This window comes from Pinus tabuliformis, chromosome 4_1, assembly GCF_031772625.1.
Source record: "Pinus tabuliformis cultivar Carrire ecotype Pingquan chromosome 4_1, CPIR1, whole genome shotgun sequence".
NCBI classification, from domain to species: domain Eukaryota; kingdom Viridiplantae; phylum Streptophyta; class Pinopsida; order Pinales; family Pinaceae; genus Pinus; species Pinus tabuliformis.
Window position 1 is genome coordinate 371,284,703 of NC_142303.1, and position 26,480 is coordinate 371,311,182.

Sequence of the window (26,480 nt, forward strand, 5' to 3'; positions counted from 1 at the left end):
TTTTGTTAATAAGAATAACATTTTCGATTTTGTCTAATATAAGGGATATCAGACAAATTAAGTATCCAACAAATTCATCCGTTTTCGGGAGCTAGGTTCCCACGCAAGTTGACGGTGAATTGGTAGGACACTTAAACCTGGCCCACAACCCAACTCTAACCAAAACTTTGACTCACTCTTTCTCCCCCATACGAGCTTGGATTTGAGTGTCATTCACACTGTTGGACTCAGGGCGACAAGCACTTCGATGTGGTGCTATTTTGGGAGCGATATGACCACTTTGAAATTTGACCCTTTCTGAGTCCTCTTGGACTTCTGCTTGTGTCTGAAGCCACATGGATCAATCCTCCCCACTTATGAAAATAAGTAAATAACATGCCACTTCTTTGTACCTTGTTTGCACTTGCAAGTGTCTGATAAGTCACCCTTCCTTCTCCTTCACCTTTGTCCTTTAGAGCCATAAGTGATGAGCCAAGACCTGCAACCTCTGCAAACCTGTAGTACAATTATGCAAATTACATGCTTGACTTACAAGAACAACTACTGACCCAAGCATTCTATACTTGCCACGAGTTTATAGCACATACTTGGTGGTCAAGTTTACATCAAAATGGAAACAATACCCCAACTATGAAAACAAGGCCAACATATCATTGTTGCTTCAACAAGTGATGGAAAGCACATCATCACTGCAACACACGATTTACAAAAATAAGGCCAAACACTATTGTTGCTTTGGCAAATGATGGAAACACAACATCACTTCCATAGTTTAAAATGCAACAAAAAATAAGACCGAACATCATTGTTGCTTAACAGGTGATGGAAAACACATCATCACTTTTACATCTTAAAATGCAACAAATGATTTACAAATCACAATGTTATAGACATATTTGGGCACTGTAACCCCAAACTCATATGTCCATAAACTAAGGACTCCTTAAGTCCCTAAAAGTGTTTTTTCATACCCTAAAGGATCATGGTCAACTGATTACAAAATTTCACGGAAATTCCACCTGAAAAACTACTCAGAACCGGCCAAAACTGGACCATACAGACTGCTCCATGGTCAAGGTGCAATGCATACTAGCTGCCAAACTAGCCAGGTGTGATGCATACTAAAATGGCCTTTTATGGGGTATGATGAGCGAGAATAGACAAATGGCAGAGACAGTTTGCTAAGTGGAGGATCATGGAATCTTCCAGAAACTTCTCCTATGACACTTGCCTCTCTGAATTCACCTAGTGATGAGTAAGAGATCAAAGAAATCTCCAAGTGGAACCATGAACTATCAGTGGAATGACACTAATCAAAAACCCAGAGCTGACTCACACCCTTGCAAGGCATCTATAAATGGATCCCTCATCTGAGAGATCTGGAGGCTGGAATTTTGTAATTTGTGAGGAAGTGTTGTTGGTTTGTTGGTGAGAAGAGACATTGCATTGTTGGGTGATTTGCTTGTTCATGAGGTGAAGAGGGCTTCTACATTGGGAGGATGATGCTGGATCAGACAGTTGGGTTCTAATCCTCTCTTTCATTACTATTAATAAATTTCTTTCATTTTTCCTCCACATAATCATGTGTTTATGAATGCAATTGTATGTTCAATGTGTTTCTAATTCTGTATTGTCTATCATGTTTTAGATGGAGATGCTTTGATGGTTTGTTGTTACTTTGACTCTACAGGTACTCTTTGAAGTAGGACAAGTAGGAGAGGAGTGGAAAATTCTATCAAGGAAAGGAGAAATCAAGCTAGGATCAAAACGGAAGATCCAGGTTGGTCATCTTTTCTTCCCTCTAATCTATCACACTTAAAGGAACTCTTGAAAATCTTTCATTGTTTGTCTCTAAGATAGCTACCCATCTTAGTGGGACTAGCAGTTCGAATTGACACTAGTTTTCCCTGAAACAAAATGGCGACCCCACTGTGGAATGAATAGTTTGTTTTGTTTGTTTATTGTTTGCTTTATAAACTATAGACGAAGCCTGAAGTTAGCCAGCTAGCCTTCGAAATGCCTTTGCTATGCAATTGCGAAGTAGATGAATGTTGCTCCAGTCAATCTCCGGGTTGTTTTATGAACTGAACATGTAACTTACAAAGCATTCTAACTGCCCTTGTGGTAGCTCAAAACCTCATAATATCTTACCCTTATGCTTTGCTTTTATTGTCCATCATTACTCAGCCTAATTCACTGAAATTAGCTACAAATTTTGAGCAAAAACCAAGCTCAATTTCGCTCCCTGGTCCATCGCATTGTCTATAATTGTGCAACCTAGACGCATCACACATCCCATGTGTTGCAGGTGAGATGCATCCCTATTTCCCTGTGTTGCCTATTTTCCTGTGTTGCAGGTGTGATGATTGAGTGATACTGTTTTCTTCTCTGAAAGTTTGGTTTTTTCTCCTTGTTTTCATCTCTATTCAGTAGTTTTGTTGTTCATGATCAGTACCTTCTTACTGGAACCTTCTTCCTTCACATACTTCAGCCTCCATCAATTAGGAATTGTAAATTTTTTTGTGTATTTGTGAATCATTTACAGTCTTCCTTTGTCGAAAGTAGCTTAATCGAACTGTTGTTTTTTATGCAAGTGTCGTAATTATCATTTTGAATCAAAAGAAGAGTGTCGTCAAGTCTTCCTATTCTAGATAGTTGATTGTAAATTTGTCATTGTACTTGATTTGAGTTATTAGTATTTGAAGTGTCGTTTTGCAGTTTTCAATTCGAAATCGAAAAGTGTCGTTTTAGTCTTCCTTTCGTTTTGAAAAGAAATTGTTAGAAATGTCACTTTGAAAGAAAATAGTTTAGATCTGTACTTAGCTTTCCTTTTTGGCATTCACACATTAAGGAAGAAGAAAACAAATACATGCATGAGCATTTTGCATTTTGACTGCATGCAAAATTTGATTTAGGAAAGTGCATTTAGTGTGTGCTCTATGCTCCTTGCTGAAAGAAAAAAACATAATCTTCTTTCCTTTGTAGCTAGGATTTTCCTTGCTAAAAGAACATAAACGACTGTTTATCATTTTAGATTGCATATTTAGGAATTTCACATCTACATCACGCAGTGAACCTTGAAAGACAAACTTCTAAACAAGATCAACTCTAAAATAAATCTCAATGAACATAAAAACGCTTTGGAACCTAACGCAACACATCTAGAAGTCTAGGCTAGAGATGTGTTCCAGCATCGTAAAACATGGTAACTATCGTTTTCATCGAAGGTTGGGTGATTCCTCCTCTTTGATACGACAAGTGTCAGTACGGACTTGTGCTCCCCGTACCATCGAGTATATATTGGGAGGCCACAATAGGCTAATATCCTTTATCCTTACGAAGTTGTGTCTACCACCCTATTGATCGCAATGCACTGAACATAGCATTCGGGAAGATTGACTGTCGTACATAAGTCCTTGGTAATTTCTCTATCATTTATCACCAAGGTGTATTTTACAATTTTGCGATCGGTTTGGTAATCCCTCTGTCTAGATTTCCAGAGTAGTCACTTTCGTTCCCTTTCGACTTCTTAAAAGAAAAGGTCCATATGAGCACTTGTCACTTCAGGCTCATTAAAAATCGAAGGTGACTAGAGTCACCTTTAGCTTTTTCTCGACTCTTAAAAACTGAAAAAGCAAGTTGCATCAAAGTGTCTTAAAATTCATTTAGATCGGAATAACTTTATCCCCTTTAATTTTGAGTTGATCAACTAATCTGCAATCATGGAAGAAATTCAATCAAAACCTCGTCTTTTGTGGAGACTAGCGAGTCAACCGTCTTTGACCCTGGAAACGAAACCATCCCGAGCAAAACGGTCTCGTTTAACTAAGTCCAATTCACCTGATTTATTTGAAACTTGTGTTTCAACATCGTCAAAGACTATAGTTACTCCGATTATCTCTGGTACACATGCCTTTAAAGAAAAAGTTCCGCAGTTATAAGAGGACATTAGAACTAATCCTAGTGTAACGGTAGACACCTTTATTCTTGAAGCAACTCCACCTAGGACTGATCTAGAAAATGAAATTCACTTGCCTGAACATCTGGAAGTTGAGTTCCAGAATTTAGAAGGTGTCACCCCTCCAGTATCTGTTACTACAGAAGCTACACTTTCTTCAGCTCCAGAAATATTTTATGGACCTCACAATCTACCTCTTCCACCTGGATTGATTGCCATAGAAGAGATAGTAGAGGATCTTCTACCCAGTACTCCCGTGCATTTTGGAACTGGGATCCACTTATATCCTTCTACCATAGAAGTTAGCTCTTTTAATCATACTTCATCGCAATTTCCTTTCGAATCACTAGGAAATATTTTGGATAGACTAAATATGTCTAAGCAACCATCAACATCTAGGACTATGTCAACTGACACAGCTGTTAACACCCAGGTTGTTCCCTTTGACTCCTGAGGGAATACGGCTGGGGTAACCACTAACCAAGCTTTGGATTACAGGTTCTAGCCTACCTGTAATCAGAGAGGGCTCTCTCTTTTTAGTTTTAACTTTGTTTTTTGAAGATTTTAGGCTAGTTATGAGGTGAGAGTTTTGTTTGAATTTTGGTTGTCGGCTATTGTTCAAAGAAGGGCAAGCAAGTATCAAAGAGAGTTTAATCCATTGGGCATGTGGAGTCTAGAAATGAATAGCATTTGATATCTGTGATAAAGAGAGGTTCACTTCAGGGCCAGATGGGTATTCATGATACAAACTTTGATTTTTTTTTTAGACAAGAAACAGTATAAATCACACCAGAAAAGGCAGTTAAGAGTTCTTTCACAGTGCAACAGGGAATAACGGACAAATCCTAATCAACAGCAAGTGAGAATTACTTAATACAGACTTATCATGTGATTAGAGCAAATAGGAGCATTTAAGAATTCCATAGTCACAGCTAACCCTGGAGAAAACATATTTAGTAGTAAAGATTGAGTTTAGGGTGTTCTTAATGGACAAATCCTAAACTATTCTTTTTCTTTTCTACCAAGACTAATCACCAAACATCATAAATAGATTATGCAAGAAATGAAACACAAATACAGTTAGAAAACACTTATTGTATCACGCCATAACACGAGAATCCTGCAGCAGTCAATAGTTTCATCGCATCACGTCCAAGCCATACTCATTCTTTTGGAAACCAACAACTCCTTTGCATTATATCTTTCAGAGGATATACAACCGAGTTCTCTTGAACAACTGAGCAACAACCAAAATTCAAACAAAACTCTCACCTCATAACTAGCCTAAAATCTTCAAAAAACAAAGTTAAAACTAAAAAGAGAGAGCCCTCTCTGATTACAGGTAGGCTAGAACCTGTAATCCAAAGCTTGGTTAGTGGTTACCCCGGCCGTATTCCCTCAGGAGTCAAAGGGAACAACCTGGGTGTTAACATAAATGGTGACTCCACTGGGGACAACCCAATTCCTAAACCCCTGTCTGATTCTTAATACTGTAGATAAAGCCTGAGTGACAGCCAGACAGCCTTAGAAACTTCCTCTGCTTTGCATTTGCAGGAGTATATAAAAGCTGCCTCAGTCAATCTTTATTCAGCCTTAAGTTCCATACAGTTGTGCTATACTTGATCAGACCTTTTCAAAGATTAATATTTCTTAGAAAATTCTCCTAAAGGAAATCATAGAAGCTGGCTCCTAAGAAGAAAACTCGTTATACAAGATCTAACCCGGATCCACATCCATCACCTGACTTCCAAAATCCAAACCTGATTCCAAGAATCCTTAAGAAACAAAAATCGGAAGAGACTTTATCAGATTCAAGTTCTGAGGCAGGATTTCAAACTAATATTCCAACCCCTGCTAAGGTTTCCCTACATCCTCATACCACCGTTCCACACTCTCCTAGCTCTTCATCCACTTCACAAGGTGTCCTTTCAACCCCTCCATTAACTACACATACCCTTCTCATCCCCTTTCCTCCACTTGTCCCATTCGTTCCTGTTATCCCTATTGTCCCACTAAACATGGCTAATAGATATGCTCCACTGCAGTTACCTACCAATCCAGGGCCTATGCCTCAAGATTATCAAACCAAGATATCATATTTTGATGGTATTGGCTCTTATTCAGCCCTTCAACATACTAAGAAAATGCAGGATTATTTTGAAAATTATGAGATAGATGATGATGGGGTTAGAATGAAAATTTTTGTGCAAAGTCTAACCGGAGATGTAAGATCATGGTTCAGGACACTCCCAACAAACTCCATAGCTGACCCCGAAGCCCTGTATCAAACCTTTATCAACAGATGGGAGAAGAAAAAGGATCCACTCCATATTTTATCTGAATACAATGCTATCAAAAGAGGTCCCCAAGAAACTGTCTTGGACTATTGTGCTCGATTCAACAATGTGTACAATGCTATTCCCCAAAATCTGAGACCCCCACCTGATCTGGCCCTATACACCTTTCCTGATGGGTTTGATTCAGATATGGCATACCAATTGAGAGAAAGAGCTCCCTGAACTTTAGCTGAGATGCAAGATATAGCAGTTAGTGTAGAAGCCAACCTGATAGCTAAGAGAAATAGGACCAGAACTGAAAGAAAGACTACCTTCAAAGAAGAGCCTTCAGGCTGGGATCAGAAATTAGATGCAATAATCTCTGGTATGCACAGATTAGGTGACAGAGTAGAATCAGTTGAGAGGAAATCATCATGGGAGGCACCACAGAATAATCCTATCAGGAATCCCAATTTTAGAAGAAATCAAAATCCTAATGTTGGCAAGGCCAGCCCTGAACCAGAGATTAGACCTACGTTCCAAGAAAACTATGCTGAAACATCCACTTCTAGTGAGCAGATAGATGATACCCACATTAATTTGATGGGCCTGAACGATGATCAGCAAGTTTTTCTGAGTCAAGAAGATCATAAGGATGATGACATCAATCAGTTCCAAACTAAATCAGGTGAATCATTTGATTTCAAACAAGGCTATGACACAACTGTTTTTGAAGTTCATAAACAATACAAATTGAGAAGCAGAACTATAAACGTGACACAGCCTGAGAAAACAAAAGACAGCCAACAGCCCAGGAAGGTTATTATCACAGAGCCAATTGACAAAACTGATTCAATTACAAATGAAGTAACAGTTGAAGAGGTAACCGAAGCATTTCCCTCAAATCAACAGCCATTGGCTACAACGCCTTTACAGCACAATCCAAGTAACACTTCCCAAAAGTTGAGCAAAAAAGATAAACCTCAAGATCAGATAGAAAGTCAAGAAGAAACCTCTAAAAAGTCAATTGACAAAGAAAGAGTTGTTAATCAGAACACCAAGATCCAATCTGAAAAACCTTTTGACTTAGAAGCTGAAATTGGTAAATTAAAGATAGCCATTCCTCTTTCAGAGCTGGCTAAACATAACATTTACAAACAACAAATCAAGAAATCCCTTCAACTGACCCACAATAAGGATGATGTTAATGTGTTGGATGACACCCCAGAATTGCTTTTCGGTCCAGAAGTTGATGGAAAGACAGGAAGTACTGGAATCTTACCTTTTTATGTCAGCTTACATATTCATGATAAGATATTACACAATGCAATGTTTGATTCAGGCGCCTCTCATAACCTTATGCCCAAGTCAGTAATGGAGAGATTGAATCTAGACCATATAAGGACCTATTTTCATTTGACTCCAGCCAAGTTAAGTGTTTAGGCTTGATAAAAGATCTATGTGTTTCCCTTGTCCAGTACCCAAATAAAACAATTTTAATGGATGTTGTGGTTGCTAATATCCCACCTAAATATGGAATGTTTTTATCAAGATCATGGGGAGCTAAACTCCAAGGTTCCCTACAATTAGACATGTCATATGCCACCATCTCTGTCTTTGGGCAACCAAAGAGGCTATACAGAGAATCACTCATGAAATACATGGTGAGCAGTGAAGAAAAACCTCAAAATTTCCCTATTTATGCAGTCCATTCTGACATGGATTCCTTCATTCTGTTCAATGATGATATAAGTCCAATATGTGATGACAAATCTGTCTTACTTGAACAAGATCTGCATATGAATGAGCAATCAAGTTCCCAAGAAATCAAGGTTGAGCAATCAATTGATGAGACCATTCTAGAAGACAAACCAGATGAAAAACAAGACCTCCAGCTTTTAATCCCAAGTCATAGAGAGGCTGTTAAACCTCCCCTAAATCAAGAAATCCTTTGGTTTCTTGAGTTTGATGGATCAGTCAACAAATTAGGGGCAGGAGCTGGAGTGTGGATTCATAACAAACAAAGCAATCATGCAGAAGGTCGAGCCTATAGGCTTAATTTCAGATGTACTAATAATGTGGCAGAGTATGAGGCTCTTTTGCTAGGCCTCAAACTGGTAAAATCCTTACAGGCCACAAAAGTTTCAATCCTGGGAGACTCAGACCTCATTATTCAACAAGTGAAAGGAAATTTTGTCACCAATGACAAAAGACTAAGATCATATAGGTCTGCTGCTATTGAAATACTCAAGGCCTTCACTGAATTTCAAATGACCAAAATATCTAGAACCCACAACCTTCATGCACATAGTTTAGCTACATTTGCCAGTACATGCAAATTTCCTTTTGAACCCAACCATTGTTTTACAGCTGAGATAAAACACAGATCTTCTATCCCAAACAATGTCAAAGATTGGCAAGTATTTGAGGATGACACACAGATAAATAGTTTCTTGACCTTGCAGCATGAATTTTCAGGTTTAAACATTGATGTTGATTTTGTGAAAGACACACAACCACAAAATGAACAGGACCAAACAACTATATCGCCCAAAACAGCAAATCATATACTTTGTCCAACAACCTTTGACAAGGAAAATATACAAGAACTCAAACAATTACATTTTGATGAAATAGCTGGTGCAGAGGCTGAAGTCATACAGCTAAAAGACAATTTTCTACCAACAGGCCTGACTCCGTTGGAGGACATTTTTTACTCAAATGATGTTCCTAGGAAACCAAAAATGCAAACCCTTAATGCTGGCATTGAAGAATGTAACATTGGAACTACTGAAAACCCAAGATAATAAAATTGTCTACATCTTTGCCTCCCGACCAGAAGCCCAAATACGTTGATCTCTTTAAATAATTCCAAGATGTGTTTTCATGGAGTTATGAGGATTTGAAATCCTATGACACCTCTGTTATTCAACACACCATCCCTCTCAAGTCTAATCAAAAGCCATTCAAGCAAAAATTAAGAAGAATCAATCCTATGCTTCTCCCTTCAATTGAGAAAGAGGTACAAAAAATGTTTAAAGCCGGTATCATAGCACCAATCAGGTTTTCAGACTGGATTTCAAATTTGGTCCCCACAAGAAAGAAAACTGGTGAGATTAGGCTTTGTGTTGATCTAAGGAATTTGAATCAAGTGTCCCTCAAAGACAATTATCCCTTACCCAAAATGGATCACATTCTCCAAAGAGTGGTGGGGGCTTCAAGAATCTCATTACTTGATGGATTTTCAGGCTTTAATCAGATCCTAGTCCACCCTGATGATCAGGATAAAACAGCATTCACAACCCCATGGGGAACTTTCAAGTATGTCAAAATGCCTTTTGGGTTGAAAAATGCAGGAGCTACATTTCAGAGAGCAATGGATATTGCTTTTGCTAAAGAGATTCGTGATTTCCTTGTTATTTACTTAGATGACCTCACACCTTTTTCAAAATCTGACCAAGAACATCTGAAACACTTGAGACAAATATTCATAACATGTAGGAAATATGGAATTTCCTTAAATCCCAAGAAGTCTCTATTTGGTTTGGAAGAGGGTAAGCTATTGGGTCATATCATTTCAAAGGATGGCATTAGAATTGATCCAGACAGAATACAGGCCATCTTGCAAATGCCCCATCCAAGAAATATTAAAGAATTACAAGCCTTCTTGGGAAAGATCAACTTTTTAAGGAGATTTATCCCAAACTTAGCAGAATTGATCAGATTACTAAACAACATGCTAAAAAAGGATTCTAAAGTGAAGTGGACAGTAGAAGCAAATCAAGCTTTTGAAGGTATTAAATTGGCCCTTACCCAAACCCCAGTCTTAACAAATCCTCGATTTGACAGAGAATTTATCATTTTCTCTTTTGCCTCCCAGCATACCATTGCTGCTGTTTTATTGCAGAAAGATGATCAGGGGAATGAAAAACCGATTGCTTTCTTCAGTAGAGCCCTTAGAGATGCACCTCTGAAATATCAGATCATGGAAAAGCAAGCTTATGCTTTGGTCAAGGCCATCAAAGACTTTAGGATTTACATCCTATACTCCCATGTTATTGCTTATGTACCAAATGCCATTGTGAAAGACATATTGACTCAAGAAATTTTAGAGGGCAGAAGAGGAAAATGGATTGCTAACATTTTAGAATTTGACATTGAAATAAGACCTACAAAACTGATAAAAGGGCAAGGTTTGGCTAAATTGATGTCTGAAGCAAACTTCCAAGCCTTGGATATTAACCAACTGGACAATGAACCGGAGCTGGCGACTCCAAAGATCAATGCAGCCTTTGAACAATCCCTTTGGTATTCTGATATCTGTTATATATTGCAAAACCTGTGTGCTCCCCCAGGATTGTCCAGAACCAAATCTAGATTTTTAAAAATGAAAGCTTCGAGATTTTGTGTTATAGATGGTAATTTACTATGGAAAAATCATGAAGGTATATTGCTGAATTGTTTGAATATGGATGAGACTAACAATGTTATGAAAGAATTTCATGCAGGTGATTGTGGTGGACATTTGTATTGGATGTCCACTGTGGATAAGATATTAAGGGCAGGTTACTATTGGCCCACTCTGTTCTCTGATGTTAAAAATTTTACCACTTCATGTCACAAGTGTCAAATGTTTGAGGGAAAAAGAAAGTTACTACCACTTCCCTTAAAGCCTATTGCAACAGAAAGGCCCTTTCAGCAATGGGGCTTGGATTTCATTTGGGAGATTCATCCTTCATCTTAAGGCCAACATAAATGGATCCTCACAGCCACAGATTATTTTACTAAATGGATTGAGGTTGTTCCATGCAGACAAGCAAATGATTCTACTATCATTCAGTTCCTTGAAACTAATGTTCTTTCCAGATTTGGTTGTCCTGACAAGATTATAACAGACAATGCTGCTGCTTTCAGATCCAAGGAGATGGTGAACTTTTTCCACAAATTCCATATCACTGTGGGCCACTCTACTGCTTACTACCCTCAAGGCAATGGTTTAGCTGAATCATCTAATAAAAGTCTTATCAACATCATTAAGAAGATATTGGAAGAGAATAAGAAAAATTGGCATAAGAAGCTTGTAAATGCCTTATGGGCAGACAGGCTAACAACCAAAAGATCTATTGGGGTCAGCCCATATGAGTTGGTTTATGGAATGGAAGCCAAATTCCCTTCATCATTAGGGGTCCCTGTCATGAAGCTACTTCAAGAAAGTCAGGCTGAACCAAATAACATGCAAAGAAGAATCAACCAGATAATTTGTTTATAGCAAACCAGAGATCAAGTGTACAACAGAGTTCAAGTCCTACAAGAGAAGCTGAAGAAAGCCTTTGATAGAAGATCAAAGGCCGAAGATTTTTTCATTGGTGATAAAGTGCTTAAATGGGATTCAAGAAGAGAAGACAAAGGAAAGCATGGCAAATTTGACTCCCTTTGGAGGGGACCCTTTGTAATTCAAGCAGTACAAGGAAATAACACTTATTTCTTGAAGAATTTGGATGACACTGAAGCTGAAGAGGGCCCTGTGAATGGCCGGATGTTAAAGCATTATTTTGACTACTTTCCATGTATATAACATGGCTTTGCCCTGTACATTATCAGTTGTATATAGTATTTTCTTTCAGCATATAGATACTGCAGCTTCACAAGTTTTGTAAATAAGCAGGAAAAGGCTTTTTACTTCAGAAGTTCCACAATGGTGGAAGGTTCCAGTTTTGAAATCCAAGGAGAAAGCTTTCAAGTTTTGATAAGAAGTCAAGAGCCAAGGCAGTCTGACCTGCTGTTCTTGGTCTTTCAAGTAGAAAAACCATCCCCAAGTGGAGCCACTGTTAGCTACCTATACCAATAGGTTTCATTTTTCATGATTGGCAGGGGAAGTGCCAAATATGCTCTACTTTGGTGATGCAAAGATCTCATATTTTTGTGGAAAACACCTATCTATAGTTGATTGATACTATCCTACTTTTGAATGGGTGATCCAACAGTCTAAGCTGGGTCATGCCATATTTCAATTTTTGTTGTAGATTAGAGAGAGAAATCTGTCCAAACTGTTCAATCTTGGCAGATCAGTAGTTAGGTAGAGAATGAAGGTTCCCAACTGCTTAATCTGGGGCCTTGGAAGTAATAAGGCTAGCCTTAGATAGAAAATCAAAAGGAAATGCAAAAAGAAAAGAAAGAGAGCAATTGAGGGTTTGCCAGTCTAAGTGCACCCTCCTTGAAGTAACAAAAAATGCTAGGCAATAGAATGGGTAGGTAGATGGGGTTGCAGAAGCATGATTTCTTTCATATCACTGGCCTAATCAAAGGAACACATGGTGGCCAGTGCAGATCTTCCTATTCAGCAATTTTGTGGCAACAAAGTGAAGCATGTCTAATTTCCCAATCATTCCCTATCAAACTTCTTTCTAACATCCCACTATCACCTTGGTTCATGACAGAAATCAAACTCATTTGTTGATTCTTGTTATATAGAAGAGCCACATTTCTTGTGTAAAAATATTTTCATTTTGATCTACTCTCATAACTAAGTTTGTTCCCCAAAAACTTAGTGTTTGCTTCCTCTCTTCCATATCTCCCATCCAATACTAACTACTGACTCTATCATTACTTAACTCCCTATGTTCCCCTTTTCCCTATTATTATATCACTATTGTATATAAAAACCCCAAAAATATGTATATACCCCTTCCCCTAGGCAATATAGCCTTATAGCTCCAAAAGGTAAGAGCGCAAAGAAATTGAAGCGCTAAAGGCAAAATAGCGCTAAAACTATGTCTCGGGATTAAATCAAGACCTGCTTGGTTTAACAGCCCTAACCGCGTTTTATTAACCAAATGTCCAAAACCCATTTTGTCCACAAAACATTGCAAAAACCCAAAAACCCGCCGATGGCTAAAGTCCCGCCCTGGCGCGCATTCCCAGAAAAAATAATTGTTTATTATCTGCTCCCCGCCGTATTGTCCGATCAGATCTGCTCCCCGTCGACTGTCGGATCTGGGCCCTCCCATCCGACGGTCCTCTGCAATATCGGGCTGCCTCCGGTGGCGGTACTTTAGCGCCCGAAAATGTCAGAATGATGACGTAGGGCGCTGGACACGCGTCACAATTTAATTGTATCGGGCGGCCTCCTGCCAAAACCGCGCCCGTACGTTAAGCGGTCCGAAATTACCGCTTACCACCTTCTGTTTACCGCCCACCAAGTCAACCCTACGTCACCTCCACGCCATTGCCAAGTCAGCACCACATCAGCGCCCGACCCGCCATCTCTCCGAGCTGTTTGCCACGACCCCCGTCCACGTGGACCCCTCACAGACCGCCACGTCATCATTCCGTACCATGACCCCACCTATGACGTCATGCTGACGTCATCCGACAAAAGTGCGCCAAAGGCCAAATTTTCTATATTTTTGCCCAAAATCACATTTTTTCGCATTTTTCACCAAAAAACTAATGTGCCTCCTACATGAAATGTCACGACGTTCTCACCGCCAACCTGCAGAAACTGATTCAAAGCCGTGGCGGCCCAGAATTCAGCTTGGATAAGCCTCCACCCATCACGCCGTGACCAGGTATTTACCAATTCTTCCTGCACCTGGTTCAGTTGGTTCTTCGCTATAAAAAATGCCCGGAACTGCCTTTTTTCCTAAAACTCAAGCTTCCTCATCCTGCAAGTGATTCAATTTCTTCCAAGAGTGACCAATTGTGCCCCTTTTTACACCAGAACTGCCCTGTTTTCATTGAAAATCCTTTTTACCTCAATTCGCCACGCAAGGTCGCATTTGCCTACATTCCTAAGTGAAATTCTGCTTGAAAAGCACCAAACACATGGAGACACCGGTAGCTCTAAACATTCCACCTTTAAATGCCCCACACAGAGAGCTAGAATGGCTGCCCCTGGCTGATAGAGACTACCAGATGGCAGAAGTAATCCCAGATTACAGCAGATACCATATTCATTTAATCAATGAGCTAAAAGCCAAACATCTCAATGGAACTGATATTCTAGGGATTTGGGACTCCTATTTGCCCATTTTCAATCTTCCTCAAGTCAATGTCCTCCCATATTTAATCCATCGATGCAGTGCCAACTATGATCCATGTCAGAGAGCTGTCCTCAGTCCCTCAGGCTCAGTCTTGTTCTATTTCACCCCTGAGGCTATAAATCAAATGCTGCACTTTCATACTACAAAGCCATTGACTCCTCTATCCATGATGCACTTGGTAGACCAAGGAGGCAAGCTGTCCAGTGCCCAAATTGTAAAGATTAATCAACTATTCATTCAATCAGGCTCTCAAACTATGAGGTCTCCTCCTATTGGAAATGTATATCTCAATGAGTTGGGCAGGATTCTTGTGGATATGATTAGTTATATCCTGGGTTATAGGTCAACTAAGGATGTTGATGAAACCATTCTGGTTATGATGTCTATCTTCTCCCCTGGAAAGCCTCCTTCGGTTCACTATGATTATGCTACATTCATTGCCAACAAAATTCACGAGCAATTGATGAATTTAGAGAGGGAAAGGATGTTTAGATACACTTCTAACATCTATCACTTGTTCCTATTTAATCAGTCTGACAGCTTCCCTATTACTCTCAAGAAGTTTGATGCCCAGGGGAACCAAAGGTCTGTGGTATTTTGGTCTTCAATCTTTCATCACACATCTTTTTCACCATATAGCTACTGTGAATTCATAGACCTTTTCATCCATCCAGCCATGTCCTTGCTGTTGAGTTCTCCTCCTCCAAGATTGACAGATGAGATGCAAAGAATCCTCCAGCTCTCAAAGGCCTACAGCATTGGGTATTGGTACTTTTACCAACACCATACAGTGATCAGAATATATGGTTGTGAGTTAGCCCCGTACAGGCTACCAAGATATGTCCCTATGAGACTTTTCACTTTAGAATATTTCAGACAATTTGGAAATGCGGACATGATCCATTTCCACGGCAAAAATAAAAAGGCACAACTCAAAGTCAAAAACCAGCTAGGCCCATTTATTTATAACAAAAGAGAAGAGGCATGGCAAGAAGCAAATAAGATCCTAAAGTGCCTCGAGTTGCAAACCAGTTTCCTCTGGTTACCCTATGACCCCAATCACTTCATTAGTCTTAGAAGGGTCAAATATAAATTGGCTAGCTATGATCATCTCAGGTTACCACATATTGAAAAATATGCAAATCAATTAGAATGGAAAGAGGGCACCCTAGAAGAGGCAAGTTCTAAAGAGGAAATAGCACAAAAAGCAGCAAAGAAACTTGAGAAGGAAGCTGACTTGGAATATTGTGGACAGGTTTCTTCTTTTCATCATACTCAACTTGGAGCAGCTGCCTCATCTTCTACAGCTCCCCAGCAAGCAGCTCAAACCACTACTCTAGCAGCTGGCACAGATAAGGGGAAAGAAATGGAGCAGGATCAGACACTCCCAACAGCAGAACAGCAGAAAGAACAGACAGAACAGCAAGAAGAAATGGCTGAGGCCCCTGTATCCACAGAGCAACAGGTTCAAGAAAGTGTGCCTCCAAGGCAGGAAATAGCAGTGGAGACCTCGGTGCTCCAAACCCCGATGAATGAAGAGAGAGCCAGGAAGAGGGACAGACAGCAAGAAACCCCCCTTACTACATCAGCAAGTCAACAAGGGGAGAAAAGGCAAAGACTAAACCCTTTTTCTGAAGAAGAGATGCCTATTGGACCATCCATGGGTATGGGCCCCCCTAGTATGGAAGCATCAGCCAGTTCCTTCCAACAGGAACAAGAGAGACCACTTGGAGGAGAGGTCAGCTCCTCAAGCCAGCAAAGAAGGGCAGAGTCTAGAATCAAAAAATAATTTATGGATATAAAAGCTAGGAATGAGCCAGTCACAATCCAGCTTTACAATCATTTGCTCAAGATGGCTCCCACCAATCAACAGAGGCTCATGTCAGCATATGACATTGCAGAGGGGAATTCATGCCTGCCATGCTGCAGCCACAGTCAGCTGCAGATTACATCAGAACCAACCTAGAAGTGTTTGCAAAAGACATCCACCCAATGGAAAAAATAGAGCTACATAAGCAAACGGGTGAGATGGTCTACTCTACTCTTGCAGATAAAACACTTCTAGCACACAAACTGCAAAATTCTCTCCATAATACTACTGCCCAACTAGAATTGGAGAAAGTTTCTTCTCAAGCCAAAGACAATAGGATTAAGTCTTTGGAAGATATCATCATAGAGCTTGGGCATGACCCAAGTGATCCCAAAGCTGTGCAAGCGCTGATGAATAAAAAAGATAAAGATATATCAGCTTTGAGGAAGATGGTCAAACTTCTAGCAACCCTTCACCCCCAAACAGAAGATGTTGCTCAGCAGAGAAAGGATCAAGATGTAGTGGCCATGCTGTTGACATTACACAAACAATTGGTATAAATAGAAGGACGATTGGTAGCAACAGAGGGTGCATTAGAGGCAGCCCTGAAACAAAAACAAGGAGAGCAGATACCTCAGCCCTCTCAGCTAGTAATAAATCTTGAGGAGCCTCCTCAAATTATAAGTCCTTCCTTGGTGCAAACAATAGAAGCAAGTGCCTCAATTTCTGGGCCTCAAGCCACAGAAAAGGAAGCAGCAGCAGAGCAATTCCCAGGCCTCAGTATGCGAGATATGATGAAGGAGCTGCAAGCTCTTGAAACCCAAATGATTGAGCTGAAGGATGCCAAAGAAAAGCTGGCCCAGCTGGACGAGAAATATGACAAATCTAAGCAGCAAGTGGCAGAAAAGACCAGGGAAGTTAGGACACTAGAAAGAAGGATAAAAGAGCTTGAAAAGGAGCTCACCATGAGCAAGGTCATAACTGAGGTCAAAAAGATCCTATGGGCTAAGATTGGCCAGTCAATCACAGATCAGTGGCAATACATAGAGACAATTCATGAGCAAATGGATCTGCTGAACAAGGCTCATGCTGAAAGTCAAAGGGCCAGAGCCTCTCTGGGAAGTATGCCTGACATTGCTACTAGGATGATCAATGTCCTGAATAATAGAACTGGCCTTCAATTGGCAACAATGGGTATCAGGGATAGGACTGATACGATTTTGTTAATCAAAAGGGTGCTCACCCTCCGGAACTATTTGCAGACATTAGAAAGAAAGTGCCAAGATATTCAAGTAGAGGTCAATTCTTTTGCCACCAAAATCACAGCATTACATGGTAGAGGGCTTCCCAGCCTAGTGACCAGTGTAGGAAGACTATTGTCCCATGAATAGTATGCTAAAAGGGTCAACAATTATGCAGCTAATCAATTGACAGCTACAGCAAGCAGTCCAGAAGGAGTTGGGCCACCATCAGGGCAAGAGATTTATGATAAATTAGAGAATTTATTCTTCATTGAACATGAAATTAAGCACCTTTTTGAAGTGCCCCCTAATTATTATAAGTATACAGAGGCAGATTAGACCCTAATCAAGATGCAGAGACATCAAATGCCCACTGAAGAGTGGTGGACGAATATGATTAAAACTTTGCTTTAAATCAAGTCTAAATTTTGGTCTAAAAGTTTTTCACAACAACAGGAAAATAGTTGAATGAGGTGTACAGTGGCTATGCACAGCTTGAGCATCACAGATGAGCTGTCTGAATACAGCAGTGCCCTGACGCGGTAGCATAAAGGCAAAAGCAATCGAAATTGCCGCAAGGAGCTCAGATGGCCCATAAACCCAAAAGTCAAGAAATTCTGACAAACAGCAAACACCTGTTGTATATTTATTTAAGTAGCTTTTAATTTTGTAAGAAATATCTTAGAAAGTTGGTAAGAGCAGTTATTGTGCAATAACTCATTGTTGAGATATTTTTGTGATATTTTGTATATATGCACCCCCGCATAGCTTATTGGGGGTTGTTGTTGCTCAGTTGTTCAAGGGAACTCGGCTGTATATCCTCTGAAAGATATAATGCAAAGGAGCTGTTGGTTTCCAAAAGAATGAGTTTGGCTTGGACATGATGTGATGAAACTATTGACTGCTGCAGGATTCTCGTGTTATGGCGTGATACAATAAGTGTTTTCTAACTGCATTTGTGTTTCATTTCTTGCATAATCTATTTATGATGTTTGGTGATTAGTCTTGGTAGAAAAGAAAAAGAATAGTTCAGGATTTGTCTATTAAGAACACCCTAAACTCAATCTTTACTACTAAATATGTTTTCTCCAGGGTTAGCTGCGACTATGGAATTCTTAAATGCTCCTATTTGCTCTAATCACATGATAAGTCTGTATTCAGTAATTCTCACTTGCTGTTGATTAGGATTTGTCCGTTATTCCCTGTTACACTGTGAAAGAACTCTTAACTGCCTTTTCTGGTGTGATTTATACTATTTCTTGTCTAAAAAAAAAATCAAAGTTTGTATCATGAATACCCATCTGGCCCTGCAGTGAACCTCTCTTTATCACAAATATCAAATGCTATTCATTTCTGGACTCCACATGCCCAATGGATTGAACTCTCTTTGATACTTGCTTGCCCTTCTTTGAACAATAGCCGACAACCAAAATTCAAACAAAACTCTCACCTCATAACTAAAAAGAGAGAGCCCTCTCTGATTACAGGTAGGCTAGAACCTGTAATCCAAAGCTTGGTTAGTGGTTACCCCGGCCGTATTCCCTCAAGATTCAAAGGGAACAACCTGGGTGTTAACAACAGCGATGGCAGAGCTTCCTGCTGTCGTTTGTTATGAAACCAGCTCAAGAAAAGATAGAAAAGATAGATCAACGCCTTAGAATTCAGCCTCTTCGAGGGGGCAACCTCCTTTACATTACATAAATGAATAATTCTTGGATGATACAAATGACAAAACCTCCTTTCTATATATAGGAGTCTAAGGAGTCACAATATAATCTAGCCGACCTAACAATAATAATATAAAGCCACAAAAATAACAATAGAGGGATTCTATGGGGCACAGAAATAACAATATGGGGGTAATAGGGGCACAACAATATAAATAAGGGGTATAACTATAATAGTAAGGGGGTAATCACTAGTATTATAGGGACCCAACATGCCCCTCTCCTTCAAAAAAGTATTGTCCTCAACGCTTGAGTAGTTCTGGATACTTCTGCATAAAATTCTCATCCTCCCATGTGGAATCTTCAGCGGATAAGTTCTTCCACTTGATAAGATACTCTGAAATTGATCGATTTCGTAGCTGTCGAGTTCTTGTTTCTGTGACTTCTTCTGGTTCCAATATAATTTTTCCTTCCTCGTCAAGTTCTGGCAATATTGTTTGAATTGGGAGCTTGTCACCTATAACCTTCTTTAAACATGAAACATGGAAAACTGGGTGCAATCGAGAAGCTGCAGGAAGATCCAATTTGTATGCCATAGTACCAATCTTTTGCAACACCTTGTACGGACCATAATACTTTGGTGATAATTTATTATCCTTCTTAGCTTACTTTAGGAACATTTGCTTATATGGTTGTAGCCATAGGAATACCCAATCACCTACATCAAAACTTCTTTCACTGCAATGTTGATCTACCTGTTGTTTCATTCTATTTTGTGCCAACACGAGGTTATCCTTTAAGAGTTGGAGGACTTGTTGTTGATGTTCGATGTGATGTTCCACTGCCTGAACCTTAGAATTTTCTCTTAAATATGATGTGATGGATGGTGGTTGATACCCATAAAGTGCCATAAATGGGGTCATTTTTGTTGCTCTATGGAAGGAAGTGTTATACCACCATTCATCCAAAGGCAACCATTTGACCCATTGTGTCTGTTTATCAAATACAAAGCAACGAAGATATCCTTCCAAACATTTGTTTACTATCTCAGTTTGCCCATCAGATTGAGGATGATAAGATGAGCTATGAGCTAACTGAGTACCAAGACAAGAAAATAATTCTGTCCAAAAATTTCCAGTGAAAATGGGATCTCTGTCACTTACAATAATCTTTGGGTTTCCATGTAGCTTTTGAACTGTTTCCATAAATGCAGTAGAAACTGTACTGGCTTTAAATGGATGTGATAATGCACAAACGTGTGCATACTTGGTGAGTCTGTCAACTACCACCATGATGACACTCTTTCCCTCAGACTTGGGTAAACCTGTGATAAAATCCATTGAAACCTCCTCCCAACGTTGGCTTGGAATGGATAAAGGTTATAATAGACCCAGTGTCTTAATTGTTTCAACTTTATTTTTTTGGCAAACCAAACATTCTGCCACAAACTTTTGAATATCTGATTTAAGGCCATCCCAAAAAAATTCCTTCTTAACCCTGTGGTAAGTTTTTAAAAATCCTGAGTGCCCTCCTAAGGGAGAATTGTGCAATTCCATAAGAATCTTTTGTTTTAGCTGGGAATTCTTACAGAGGTATAAGCGATATTTGTACCATAACGAGTCATTTTGCCAGCTAAATGTATCATACGTACTGGAATCTTGTTGTATCTTTCGAATAAGTGACCACACTTCTTCCTCATTCTTCCATTCCTCTCTTGCTTTGTTTATCCAATCTGGTTGGATAATAGAAATGGCACACAACAATGCTTCCACATCCTCATCCTTTCTTGAGAGTGCATCTGCCACCACATTTTGCTTCCCTTTTTTGTAGATGATTTCAAAGTCATAACCCAACATCTTTGTGACCCACTTTTGTTGCTCTTTAGAGGATAATCTTTGTTCTAAAAAGTATTTAAGGCTATCATGATCCGTTTTTACCTTGAAGTGTCTTCCCATTAGGTAGGGTCGCCATTTCTTAAGTGCATGGAGTATTGCCAACATTAGGTAATGTCGTATATTTCTTTTTCATGGCAGCGGGACATTCCTTGGCTCAACACAAGCTTCTTCAAACTGTCAACTCGGTCACCCATTTCCATAGCATCATTCTGTGAATTGATGCTCATATAGGCAATGTGTATCCACCTCGGCCTTGTAACAGATAAAATATATATTGATGAGGCATGATTCATTCGCTCTATCAATCCTATTGTTCTATGAATCAGGTCACACTAATCTTTGGTTATGGAAAACAAATCAACTCATAAGTGGTCGGCTCCATTCTTGGATATCTATAGATCCCAACACAATATCACATTCACAGAGACATTATACATTTTAATCAAGATTCGAACCAGGATCCACTCTTAACAATCTAAGCACACAGGATTGTTCCTCAATAAATGATTTCGATAAATACACAAATCAACCCAAGCATCAGTCAGATCCCGACCAGCAAGATCTAGCCTGAGAATAGCATGTGGAAGAGCATATCCTTCATATATGGGAACTGTGTGGCTGACACCATCACCAGAATCAAGAACAATACCATGCTCAATAGGATACTTCAAAGTAAGAATACCTCTTTTAGATTGAGCCTCGTCACGTACATATGCATCCTTCTGCCCCATCCCCACCATGACAACAGTATGACGAGGGCGACCAACAATACTTGGAAACACTGCCCTGGGAGCATCATCTCCAGCAAATCTAGCCTTGACCATCCCGGTTCCATTGTCACAGACAAGGGGCTGGATATCCTCTGCATCAGCCATCTTCAATTAAATTGCGAGATAACTGCAAACGCGAAATAGAGACGAAAATTGACGGCGTGCAGTGCCCATCGTCTGAACTCTTTCCTTCTGTCCTTTCCCTCACTGAGAAATGAAATCCGAAGTAGAAGCAAACCTTAATTCAAACCATCAAATGGCATACAATCCACGCAGAAATTTTATCACGACTCTCCGGCAAATTCCAGACAGCACAGCTTATTCACTGGCACACATTTCCTCCCATTGGCAGACATACCGCGGATTGCGCTATGCATCATTAACAGGCGTCGTTACTCGATATTGCTTCAACCAAGTTACATCTCTTCAGATCTTGCAGCAGATACAGGCTTCACGCCTCTCAAACACGCGGATCTCCACAGATCTGCACAATCCACACTGCTCCTCCACACAATGAACAAAGCACGCATTGGATAGCTCTAATCTTAAGTCGATTCCAATAGGAGATGGCTCTGCATCACTCTAGCACAGAAAAAAAAATTGATGTCGCAGATCCACCCAATATAACCCACAGGTCTCTATGGGTCGGATCGCACCTTCAGTAACTCTCCACGACCACCAGATGATAGTTCCAATGAACAGAAGCTCCATCTCTTTAATCACTCAACCCAATTTACATTTTTAATCGTCGTCGCAATCGCACAACCTCACCAGCAAACCTTTCCACTTGAACGCTGGTCCTTTAATTGTCGTTGCAATGAACCTATGGAATTCGATCCACAAACGACTGCCTCTCACATCGGTTTCACCACAGGAGTCTCCACAGTCGGCACCAGGTCATCACGATCCATGAATTCTTCGAGAGTTGTCACTGACGCTCTCCAAATTCACTACACGCATTTGCTTCACAAGTTTGCGCAGGTCTCACACATAGGTCTAGACGTATGATGGACAATTAAAAAACTAAAACAAAAAATATATTTCCCAATTATTTCCCTCAGCCCAGGAGGGGCCAGGCCCTCGCAGGCTCTGATACCAAGATAAAAACAGCTCAACCAATATATTTTCTATTAATTAATGAATGAGGAAATTACAAGATATTTATACAATCAATAGTCTCAAAATAGGAATTCTATCTTGGACGTACACTAGTGTGGTTGAGAGATTCTCTCAACCACACACTAAACTAGAGAAAACTAAATCCCTATTATATAGGAACAAACTCCTCAAATGGAGAATTACAACCATAGACAAGTAGGAATTAATTATTTCCAACTACATTTCCTTCTCATAAATAGCTTTGCTTAAAAACTTTCCCTTGATTGGACGACTTTCAAAAGCAATGGGTCTTTCATCTTGCATTAGAACAGCACCAATTCCATTTCCTGAAGCATCACATTCCATAATAAAGGATTTTGTGAAGTCCAGTGTAGCTAAGACCGGTGCTTGGCACATTGCCTCTTTAAGATGTTCAAAGGCCTTTGTTGCTTCCGGAGTCCATGAAAATGCATCTTTCTTCAATAATGTTGTTAGAGGTGCTGCTATTCTCCCATAATTCTTAACAAACTTGCGATAATACCCTGTCAACCCAAGAAATGCTCGCAGATGCTTTATGGATGTGGGGATTTTCCATTCCTTAATAGCTTTAATTTTGCTAGGGTCTACCTTAACTCCTTCATGAGATACAATATGACCCAAATATTCCACCTCCTGGACTCCAAAGAAACATTTGGATCTTTTTGCATATAATTGTTTCTCCTCCAATAGTTGTAGCACCCTGTCAACATGTTCAACATGATCCTTCCAAGACTTGTTGTAGATTAGTATATCATCAAAAAATACTAACACAAATTTTCTAAGGAATGGTTTGAAAATTGAATTCATCAAACCTTGAAATGTTGAAGGTGCAATGGTAAGGCCAAAAGGCATGGCCAAAAATTCATAATGACCCTCATGAGTTCTAAATGCCGTTTTCGGAATGTCTTTAATCTTCATTCTGATTTGATGATATCCCGAACGAAGATCCAACTTGGTGAAGTAAATTGATCCATGCAATTCATCCAATAATTCATCAATGACAGGAATGGGGAACTTATCTTTAATAGTGAGCTTGTTGAGCTCCCTATAATCCGACACATGCACCATGATCCATCCTTCTTGTGCACCAATACTACTGGAGCAGAGAAAGAACTTTGACTCGGTTGAATTATACCAGCCTCTAGCATTTCTGCAACCATACGTTCAATTTCACTTTTTTGGACATAGGGATATCTGTACGGCCTGATGTTTGGAGGAACACTTCCTAGAATCAGATGAATAGCATGATCATGATCACGCATAGGTGGGAGACCTTTGGGAGTCTCAAATACCTTGGAATGATTGTCCGAGACTTTTTGGAGATCTGGAGAAATAGATGATTCCGATGTGGAAACATCTAGCGAACATAATTGTGCAATTACACCTCTTTGCTCCTTTTTTAGAAGCTTTGTCATACCATTAGAGCTGATTATCTTTCCTGGTTTCCCTGCAATACCCCTTAATTCAACTTCCTTTCCTTCCATATAAAATTTGATGAAAAGTTCTTGAAAATTAAAAGCTATTGTACCCAAGGATTGTAGCCATTGGACTCCTAGTACAACATCAGCACCTCCCATTGGAATGGAAAGCATTGGGCTATTCAATACATATTCTCCCATGGATAGCTTGATATTATGGCACTTTCTAGAGAAATTTATTGTTCCTCCATTTGCAATCATCACTTGACACTCTGGTGCTGGATATAGGAAGCAATTCAATTCTTTTGCTACCCTACAATGAATAAAATTGTGGGTGCTTCCTGAATCAATCAACATTATTACCTTTTTCTTCTTGATTTGTCCTTCTATCTTGATGGTTTGAGGAGTGGTAATTCCTACCAATGCATTACAAGATATGGCAGATTTATTTGTTCTTCATCTAAGCTTTGTTCCTAGAGTATATCCTCTTCTTTTGACCTTTCTTGCTCCTTTTCTTCTTCCTCTTCACAATCTATGTAGAATAATTTCTTCTCAGCACACTTATGACCTTTAGTGTATTTGCTATCACAACTGTAACAAAGCCCTTTTGCTCTTTTTTCTTCCAATTGTTGTGGTGTCAACCTTATAGGTTGTGGAAGACTAGGGGCAACAACACTTCCGTCTTTATAGTTGTGAGTGGTATGCTTCCTAGTTGCCATAATTTTGCTTTCCATTTTTCTTGCTAACCTGAATGCCTTCTCTAATGAATCAGGTTCCCAAAGGCGAACATCATGTTGGATATTATCCTTTAAAGACCCTATAAACACATCAATCCTATGTTCCTCTGGAATATCTTTTACCTTATGTTCAATTTTTGGAACTCCTCAATGTGCTCCATTATTGAACCCTTTTGTTTGAGACTTATCAATTGGCTAAAAAAAGTGTTGCTTTTTGTATCCTCATAATGTGCTATCAATTCTTCTGTAAAAATTGCCCAAGTGATAAATTGTTTACGAGAGCAAAGCCATTGATACCATACAAACTGATTTGGTTCCAAATATACAGTTTCCATACGTACCTTTTGTGCGTTTTGCACATTATTGAGATCGAAGAATTGCTCCATCTGTAATATCCATGTGGCTGGATCCTTGCCATCAAACTTCCTCATATCTATTTTTGGAATATCGTGAGTCTTCGATCCAACATTAGCGTCTATGGAATCATGATTAACATTTCTTTTGTTCTCATCATGAGTTTCCTTTACTACCTTTTCAACATTAGTAAGTATTTCTTGTAGAAAATTTGTCAAATCTGCCTTCAAATCTGCCATGCCTATCTTCAAATTTGTGTTCAAATCTATCTTCAAAATGTCCATCTTAGCTTCCATGCCATTCATCTTAGCTTCCACGCCATTTATCTTAGCTTCTGTTAACTTTTGTGAGCATGACATTTGTTGCACCTGTTCTTGTAATTTTGATATATCATGTAGCATTTCTTCCTCTTCTTCATGAGTCATGCTAGAGCTTTCAGGTTCCTTATTAGGTGTTTGCATTTTCTTTCCTCGGGGCATCAGTTACCGATAATAATTCTCTACTATGCCCTTTGAATTCCTTCAAAATAAATTTTCAAACCAAGCTTAAGCAAAAATTTAAAAAAATCTACACACCTTTTTTCAGTTTGTAGGAGCTCTTTATTGCCTCTGATGTATCTCTATACTTTCCAATCATCTAGTTCTGAAATTGCTACATGTAGTAGTCCTCTATGTCCTCTTTCCAATGCCACAGGTCTAACCCAAATTGGATTCTCCAAGGAAGCATTATGCGAAATCTCCCACAGTGACTTGATTATAGACTAGTTCAGTAGAGCGAATTTGTACGACGTGCCACGAGTCCCTGTTTCAACCTTTGGATCTAAAAAATATTTATAAGAAACTAAATTCTGTCCTCTTTCTGTACCTTCTTACAAAATTTCAATCCGATCTCTAGAGAGAAAGTTATGACGATTTTCCCCAGGTCACCTGTTTGGAATTTAATTCAGGAGTCTGCAAAAAGACCAACTTCCTCATATCATAACTCCGTAAATATAGCGCGAAAATCTCTGAAATTCGGACCCAAGGTTCAGCACCATTTCTTCTCAAATGGGTTCGTTTTGTAACTTCTGAAACGTCACAAAAAAAAGTTATAGCGAAAATGCCACGATGACCTGTTTGGAGCAGCGAAACCCTAGAACCCAAAGCTCTGATACCAAATGTTATGAAACCAGCTCA

General features: G+C 39.5%; 1 pseudogene; it reads right to left on the minus strand.

The window, feature by feature from the left end:
- Window positions 1-21,356: 21,356 nt before the first annotated feature.
- LOC149175856 (actin-2 pseudogene) lies at window positions 21,357-21,764 on the minus strand (annotated as a pseudogene).
- Between the last annotated feature and the right edge of the window lie 4,716 nt (window positions 21,765-26,480).